Source organism: Cnephaeus nilssonii (assembly GCF_951640355.1).
Source record: "Cnephaeus nilssonii genome assembly, chromosome: 4".
Classification (NCBI taxonomy): domain Eukaryota; kingdom Metazoa; phylum Chordata; class Mammalia; order Chiroptera; family Vespertilionidae; genus Cnephaeus; species Cnephaeus nilssonii.
The window spans coordinates 87170947-87179763 of record NC_137075.1 but is presented as its reverse complement, the minus strand read 5'-3'; positions in this window follow the sequence as shown (position 1 = coordinate 87179763).

Genomic DNA, 8817 nt, shown 5'->3' with positions numbered 1-8817 from the left:
CCCTCTTTCTCTTCCTTCTCTAGTATAAGATGATCTTTTTAACTGAATTTCCAGACTTGAGAGCCTAGAGAGAAGGGAGCAGCATTTCCACCACACTGACATCTTCTGTTCGAGGCTTTTCCCTTGATTCCTATCACCCCTTCTCCATTTGCCAGTTGTTCCTGAGGCACTGACCTTTGGGGCACTTTCTGTTGTTTGTTTGGTTGGTTGGCTTGATTTGTGTCTTATCCCTCAAAAAAATAAGGTTGAGATTTTAAAAAATCTGTGTTAGGGAACAACAACCTGTTGAACAGAAAAAAAACCCCAGAATCACAAAAACATGAGATGGAAAATTATTAAACCCAAAGTCCTTATTCTAGAACAATATTCTGTTCCCCAAAATTCAGTTGTCAGATTATCACCTTCATGATTCTTGCCAGAACTCTGTACTTGTGGGGTTTTTTTATTTAGTTTTTAAAAAATATGTATTTTTATTGATTTCGAAGAGGAAGAGGAGGGAGAGAGAGAAAAAAAAAAATCAATGATGAGAGAGAATCATTGATCAGCTGCCTCCTGCATGCCCCCTTCTGGGGATCAGGCATACAACCTGGGCTTGTGCCCTGACTGGGAATAGAACCGTTAACCTCCTGGTTCATAGGTCAACACTCATCCACTGCTGGGCAGCTCAGTACTTGTACTGTTAATTACTTAATTTTTTTAATTAGCTCAATTTTTACATTTAAATGCATTTTTTAAAGAAAGTTTACACTTGATGTAAATAGAAAGTAACTCTAAAAATGAATCCAATGAAAACCATAGTGTTAAGAAATTGCAGCTCCATACTATGGTCTACAAAGACTGAGCCTAGGCCTGAATCTTGCCCTCTGTGTGAAAGGAGTTTAAGGGATATTATAGGAGTTAGACATACTAGCACCTAAATGAGGTATTTCTCCTTCAGAAAATTTGAAAGATGGAGTGGGAACTAGGGTAGTAACTTTCTCAATATAAGACTTGAGGTTCTTTAGCCCTGGTCGGTGTTTCTCAGTGGTTAAAGCCTCGGCTCACACACCAAAGGGTCGTGGGTTCGATTCCTGGTCAAGGGCACATACCTGGGTTGAGGTTCAATCCCTGGCTCTGGTCAGGGTGCATGCAGGAGGTATCCAGTCTTGACTATCTCACATGGATGTTTCTCTCCGTCTCTTTCTCCTCTCTTCCCCTCCCTCCCTTCCACTCTCTCAAAATCAATGGGGAGGAAAAAAAAAGACGAGGTTATTTAATGCCTTATTGGTACTCCTGAAAATGATCCTAGATGTGGGTTGGAAGTCCAAGACTTGGGGAAATGCAGCCCTGGGTAACTGAAGTCTCACCCACCTGACTTGACTGGCATCTAGGTCTTGGCACTGTTCTTACTCAGCTCCACCCTGTAGTGGTGCTAAAGCAGTGTGTTCAGGCAGACAGGTCAGAAAGCGTGACTGAGTACTAGGGACTCTAGAAAGGCACATACATGGCCACAAGGGGATGCATGCTCAGAAAAGACCTGAGAACAACCTAAGCTTTCACCTCTGGGTGGTCTCTGGACTCAGTCCAAGCAGGCTAAGGCAGAGTTATAAACCGCCTGGCTAAGTGTTAAAGGAGTGTCCCAGCACAGAGCCAGTCTGTAAAGACTGGGAGATGTGTTTACTTTTGTTTGTTTTCAGTTCCTGCTGTTCAAGGAAATCTTTGTCAAAATACTAGCTGAACAGATTTCAAGTGACTACACATGACAGGGATGACAGTATTTGCTAAAATATTTTTGGAATGTGTCCAAATGAACAGATGACTGTAATCAAAACAAAACAAACAAAAAACAGCACACTCTGGGGGAGGGGAAGAAGCTGATTTTCATAGTTACCATATTATAATATGTAAATGTCCAGTTTTCAACAAACAAAACCCATTCAAAGGGAAAAAGATTGACAGAAACTATCCCTGAGGAAGCCCAGATGTTTGACTTACTAGACAAAGACTTTATATCAACTGTCTTAAATATGCTCAAATAGCTAAAGGAAACCCTAGAGCTGGTTCTAGCTCTGGCTCTGGTGCTAGAGCTGGCAGCTAGCTGTGGACCTGGCACTGGCTTTAGTGCTGGATTTGGTGCTACAGGCACTTCTAACTCAAACTGGCATTGGCCAAAGATCTATTAACTGGCACAGGTTCTGGAGCTGGAAGTATAGCTAGGTGTGACCCTGTAGCTGGTTGCTAGAGATGTCCAAGAACAGGCTCTACTTCTGAAGCAAGCTCTAGCCCTCACTGATTGTTAGAGCTGGGCTGAGCTGGTACTTCTCATTGGCTCTGTCATTTGATCTGGCTCTAGAGCTGTTGCTATGGCTAGTGTTGGTATTGGCTCTAGTTCTGGAGCTGGCTCTAGTCCTAGAGCTTGTTCCAGCTCTGGCTGTGGTGCTAGAACTGCTTCTAATGTGGAAGCTGACACTCAGTATGGCTCTAGCTTGAGGGTAGGTGCTAGAGCTAGCCCTGGATCTAGCTCTTGCTCTGGAGCTGGCATTGGCTCTAACTCCAGAGCTGGTGCTAGAGTAGGTGCGAGAGCTGTTTTTAGCTCTAGAGCTAGAAGTAGGGCTGATGCTGGTGCAGGCTCTAGCTTTGGTGCTGATGAGTTCTGAAAATGACACTAACTATAGAGCTGGCACTGAAGTTGAATGTGGCTCTGTAGCAGGCTCTAGAGCTGGTGATAGAGCTAGCACTGGGGCTGGGCTTAGGCTAGGGCTGGCTATAGCTCTGAAGCTGGTACTGGAGCTTGTTCTAGCTCTAGAGTTGGCTCTGGCTGTAGGTCACTGGCACTGGAGCTGGCTCTGGAGAAGTTGGACACAGCACTCCAGGTCCAAGCAAGGCAGGTTGGGATGCATGAAGGCCATCAGCTGTTTCAGGCAGGGAAAGTCTGGAGGCTGAAAGGAATTTTCCAAGTACTGGTCCAGCCAGATGCCCAGGATGAAAAAGAAGGCACTGGGGGTAGATGGGCAGGTAGCAGAGTTAGAGCCCTGGCTTTTCTTTCCACACTGCCTCCCTCGGCACGTCTGCAGGGGGTTGGACCTGGCACTGCCCATTCAGGGACCAGCCCCATTCCATCCCCAAACCTACTCTGGCTGTCCGGGCAGTAGCAAGCCTGGTCACCAAGTAGGAGGAACCAAAGAGGCACTCTCCACAGATGTCTGACCAGTTCTCCCCTCGGGGGAGCCTGACATCGTCTCCCCTGGCCCCCTTGCTCACTGGAGTGTGAACTCCATGAGGGCAGGAAGGCATTGCGTCTGTGTGTGCACGGTGCTGGCACACAGTAAATATCTAACGGACAAGGAACAGTCTGTCCTGCCCCAGCCTTCCCAGGGCCCTCATGTCACTTTAGTCCGTAGTGTGCGCACCAAGGTGCTGCCTCACTCTCTGCTCACCATTTGTGATCACATCTTCCCATTGACACTCGTTCCAAAGGGCAGGGGCGCAGCCCTTCCTGGCCCTCATGCAGCTGAACATGCACAACTGAGGTTCAAGGCTGATTTGTGAGCAATCAGCTCACCATACCTCCTGTTTTGCCCTTTGTCACCCTCCACCCACCCCCCACCCCCCGTTGAAGGGGAAGGGAAGATAAGCGGAGCTGTGAAGGGGATGCACTGAGTCTGTCTGATACTTCCTCATGATAAGATTTAGGTTATGCAATCCAATCATGAGGAAATACCAGGCACACTCAAATGGATGACCTTGGGGACAGCGGTATAGTGTCAACAATAAAAGTTTTAAAAAAACTAGCTTGAAATCTTCAAAAATGACACGGTCATGGGAGGCGAGGAATGACTGACTGGACTATCCCAGATTGGAGGAAACTACGGAGACTCAGCCACTGAATTGGGTGCGTGGTCCTAGATTGGGTCCACCGCTTACAAAGGACATTATTGGAATGATCGGCATTCTCTGGAGTAGATGAAAGCATTGAATCAATGTCAATGTCTTGATTTTATTGGTTGTATAGAAGTTATGTGGGCGAGTATCCTCATTTTAAGGAAATATACACTGAAATATTAAGGAGTAATGGCACATCATGTCCTCAACTTGCTCTCAAATAGCTTAGAGAAGCAGTAATATCTGTAAGGAGAATAATAAGGCAATGTATTAGCTGTTCATTTTAAAAATAAAAGATGACAACAATTCAAAATTAACAGTTAAAACAAAAAGCAATTACTAAAAGAGTAAGTCCTTCCCACTGCCACCTCTGCCATACCAGGCAGATGGCCTGCTTGCCCTCAGGAGAACTTGGTATGCTTCCAGCCATATCTGGAACCAGCCAGAACAAAAGGCTAGAAGAAAAGTTAACGTTTTCCTGGTTTCTCTGCCTAACCAAACACAATCACTTCGCAGGCCTCTGCTGCTTACTTGGCATTTCTGAATAAAGAGGACAGAACTGGAGAGGAAGGCGTCAGTGGTAGGACCAAGTGAAGTAAATCCCAGCAGATAGCCTAATGTCAGAATTGGGGGAAGTATTCCTGGGGGGAGCTAGGTGGGCAGTGGGAAGTCTTGAGAGGTAATCATGTTATTCAGATTTTACAGCCCCTAATAATTGGCAAAGAGCTTTGCAACTTCTGGGAAAATGGTGGACTAGGCTGGTGAAAAAAATTCTCATTAAGATCAGCTAGAGATGACTAGAATATAATAAAAGCAAGATTCATCTATAACAACTAGGAAACCAGAAGGGCAATCCCAGGCATGAGAGCCAGACAGTGATGGGAGTGACAGCACTGGCGACTTGCATTTTATTTGTTTGTTTATTCCTCACCAAGGATATGTTTTTACTGATTTTTAGAGAGGGAAAGAGAAACATCTATTGGTTACCCCACACGTGCCCTGGGATCGAACCCACAACCCGCGCATGTGTCCTGACCAGGAATCTAATCTGTGACCCTTTGGCACACAGGACGACGCTCCAACCAAGCCACACCGGCCAGGGCAGAGCTTGCATTTTATTTTATTTCTTAATATGTTTTTATTGATTTCAGAGAGGAAGGAGACGGGGAAGAGAGAGAGAGAAACATCAATGATGAGAGAATCACTCACTGATCAGCTGCCTCCTGCACACGCCCTACTGGGGATCGAGCCTGCAACCTGGGCCTGTGCCCTGACCAGGAATCCAACCGAGACCTCCTGGTTCATGGGTTGACTCTCAACCACTAAGCCACACCAGCCGGGCGGAAGCTTACATTTTATTTTTTAATATATTTTTATTGATTTCAGAGAGGAAGGGAGAGGGAGAGAGTGATTGAAACATCAATGAGGAGAATCATGGATCGGCTGCCTCCTGCACGCCCCCTACTGGGGATCGAGCCAACAACCGTGGGCATGTGCCCTGGACCGGAATCGAACCCGGGACCCTTCAGTCCACAGGCCAACGATGCTATATCCACTGAGCCAAACCAGGTAGGGCGGGAGCTTGCATTTTAAATACCTACACAGTGACAGAGGACTAGGCCCACAGTGAAAACTGGAAAAAATACTTAAGCAATCCAAGTATTCTCACAGAAAAAAAAAAAGATAAAAGCTGTCACATTAACTTACAGAAGACAAGCAGACAATATAGCATGAGTCAGCAAATGCAATAAACAAGTAGAATTAAACAAGGAGAAATTGGAAAATCCACAATCAGGGCCACCTCATCACTCTGACCCTGTCCCCAGCCTGTGACAGACTCCCTGAAGTGCATTCTGGGAGCAGAGCCATGCAGGTAAATCAGAGGTGAGGAGTCAGGGACAGGAGGAGGCTGGCAGCCACCAGAAGAGTTGGCATTGGGAGGGATTGATCTGGGAGAAATTAATGGAGCAGATCACTGCTGGGCCTGCTCAGCTGTGACTACGCGGGGACTTCATAGCTGCCTGCATTGAGGAGCAGCCAGGCAGGAGGAGAGGACGAGAGAGAGACCTAGAGAAGAAAGAGGCAGCAAGGGAACACCAGAAGACAGAACTAGCTGAGGCCAGTGGCTCTGGGCCCAGTCTCAGCTCCCAGAGGTGGGTCCTGGGTACTGGATGCTCTTTTGGGGTCTTGAACTGCAACTCCTAGCCCAGGGGTAAGAGATCGGGAAAGGAGCAGCCAAAAGTTCCAACCCAGAGAAGCCCTCTGTTGTTTCCCTCTAGAAAACAAACTAGTTTGTTTTGTTTTTTTCTTTCTAAATATATCTTTTATTGATTTCAGAGAGTAAAGGAGAGGGAGAGAGAGAGAAACATCATTGATGAGATAGAATAATTGATCGACTGTTTCCTGCACGCCCCCTACTGGGGATTGAGCCTGCAATTCGGGCATGTGCCCTGACCGGGAATTGAACCGTGGCCTCCTGGTTCATAGGTCGATGCTCAATCACTGAGCCATGCCAGTTGTTCCTAGTTTATTTTTTAAATAAACTTTATATTTGTAACAATTTTAGATTTATAAAACAACAGTGAAGATAGTACAGAGTTCCCATAACCCCCTCTGCCAGTTTCCCCTATGAGTGACTTCTTACATTAGTGTGGAAACCAGGTGGGGTGCCACTCCACACCCTGGGTGAGTCTGAGAGCAGAGGGCACTGCAGCTCTCAGAAGGAAGACTTCCAGGCCCCCACGGAGCTGGGGGTGCAGGAGGCGGGCCTGGATGGACCAGGTCCCAGAGATCCCTCAGGTCATGGCCCCACTTTCTTGCGGGCCACAGGTCTGGGCCTCAAGCTCCCACACCCTCATCCTTGCCTCCTCTTACCAGACTCCTCATCTGTCCTTGCCAGGTCTGCTTAGCAGCTCCAGGCAGCCCTCATAAATCAGGGCTCCTTGCCCTTTTATACTCTGGCTCTTGGTGCACACAGCCTTTGGGCTGGGGGAGCCTGAAATAAAATCCTCCCTGAGACCCTGAGAAGCCCCCCACAGGGCTAGTCAGCACCTAGCAAGACTTCTCTTCGTTCTGCCTGGGGGGCCCTGCTGTCCAGGCCCCTCCTCCTGTCCAGCTTCTTCCCTTTGCAGTGTCCCAGCCTCTCCCCTCCTTAATCACCTGGAGGCCCCTTTGCATGATGTCCCTCTGCAGAGAGCTGCACGCCTCTTCCCAGGCTGTTTCCTGGGGTGATTGTCCAGGGGATTTCTGGCAGCTCCCAAGCCTCTGAGTGCCCAGTTGTCCCCCAGATCTGAGGGTGGGGCAGCCGCCAAGGCCTCCCCCAGGCTTGCGCTGCCTTGGTGTGGCTGCCCTTCCCCCTGTGCTCAAGTGGGACATCGCAGCACTGAGACTGTCTGAGTGGACATTATTCTTAGAACACAGGAGGGAGGCTCAGAGGTTCAACACCTTGACTCAAATCCCGTGGTTGTGTTTTCATGGTCCCTTATCTCACGCCTCCACTGCCTTAGAACACTTGCGAGTTTGTGTTTTATTGGTGTGATTACTTGAATTCTATCTGTATTGCCCTCCAAATAGGACAGCTTTGCCCACCACTCTATTCCCAGTGCCTTGTCCACTGGCTGATACACAGATGCTCCATAAATGTTTTTAAATCATTGGATGAAAGCATGAGTTAGAGGAAGAACATTCCTTCATTCAACAATGGATTGAGTGTCAGGCCCTTTGGTGGGTCCTAGGGATTACAGATAAATAAGATGTAACCCCCACCCCTGAAGAAGTCAGTCTTGTGAGGAAGACAGACTTGTAAATAAGAAATTACAACACAATGCATAAAAACACCTTCCTGGAGGAATGTCCCACGTGCTAGGACAAAACTGGTTCTAAGTCCTTCCTGAAGCAGGGGCCTTGCAGGATGAGTGTTGGGGCTGGGCAGAGTGAGGGAAGGGCATTCCTAGCCCGGGGTCTGGGGGTGGTGACAATGAGTTCCACATCCGAGCCAATTTGAAACAGTCATAAGATTTCTTGAACCAAAAGCTCCAATGTCATCTCTCCATTCTGCTCCCTGCTCTCTCTCTCTCCTCTGTAATTCCATCCCACACATCATGGAGCAGGTAGGCCCCAGCTGTCTGCAGACAGTCCATGCAGTCTTCCTCGGCTTGTCTTTTACTCCCTTCTCGGACCGGGATTTAGCGAGGGTTCCTCCGACTTGCAGTTCCCGATACCCTTGCCTTTTCTGTGTAATTAATGTTGTGATGTAAGACATTCAAGTGCACATGTATACACAAAAGGAAGGAGTTGGGGATCAAGATGGGCTGTGGGCTTCCCCTGAGGGGTGGATGAAATAGGGTTGTTTGTAAGTTAAGTACCAGAGGGAAAGGTTAGTGCCGTGGTCGGCAAACTGCAGCTCGTGAGCCACATGCGGCTCTTTGGCCCCTTGAGTGTGGCTCTTCCACAAAATACCACGGCCTGGGCGAGTCAATTTTGAAGAAGTGGCGTTAGAAGAAGTTTAAGTTTTGGGGTGGGGGGGGGGGGTAATGGTAAGATATGTACACATATAATACCTCAATTAAAAAAAAAAAAAGGTTAAACTCAGTCAGATTAAAGAAATTAAAAAAAAATTAAAAAAAAAGAAGTTTAAGTTTAAAAAATTTGGCTCTCAAAAGAAATTTCAATTGTTGTACTGTTGACATTTGGCTCTGTTGACTAATGAGTTTGCCGACCACTGGGTTAGTGCAATCTATTGTGTGAGGAGCAGGAGGGAGTCATCGGTGATAACTTCGGGACTTAGGGCTGGGCTGTTTTAGATGTGCCTGCAATGGAGGAGGGCCCCTATCACAGTGATAAATGTCACTGAAAGGTGACAAATGTCAGCTCAGTGGAGAAGGCAGGCCACGGTGCTTCTACAGTTGCAGTAATTTTAAAGGGGGACCCTAGCAATTTGACCTAAAACTGACTTCA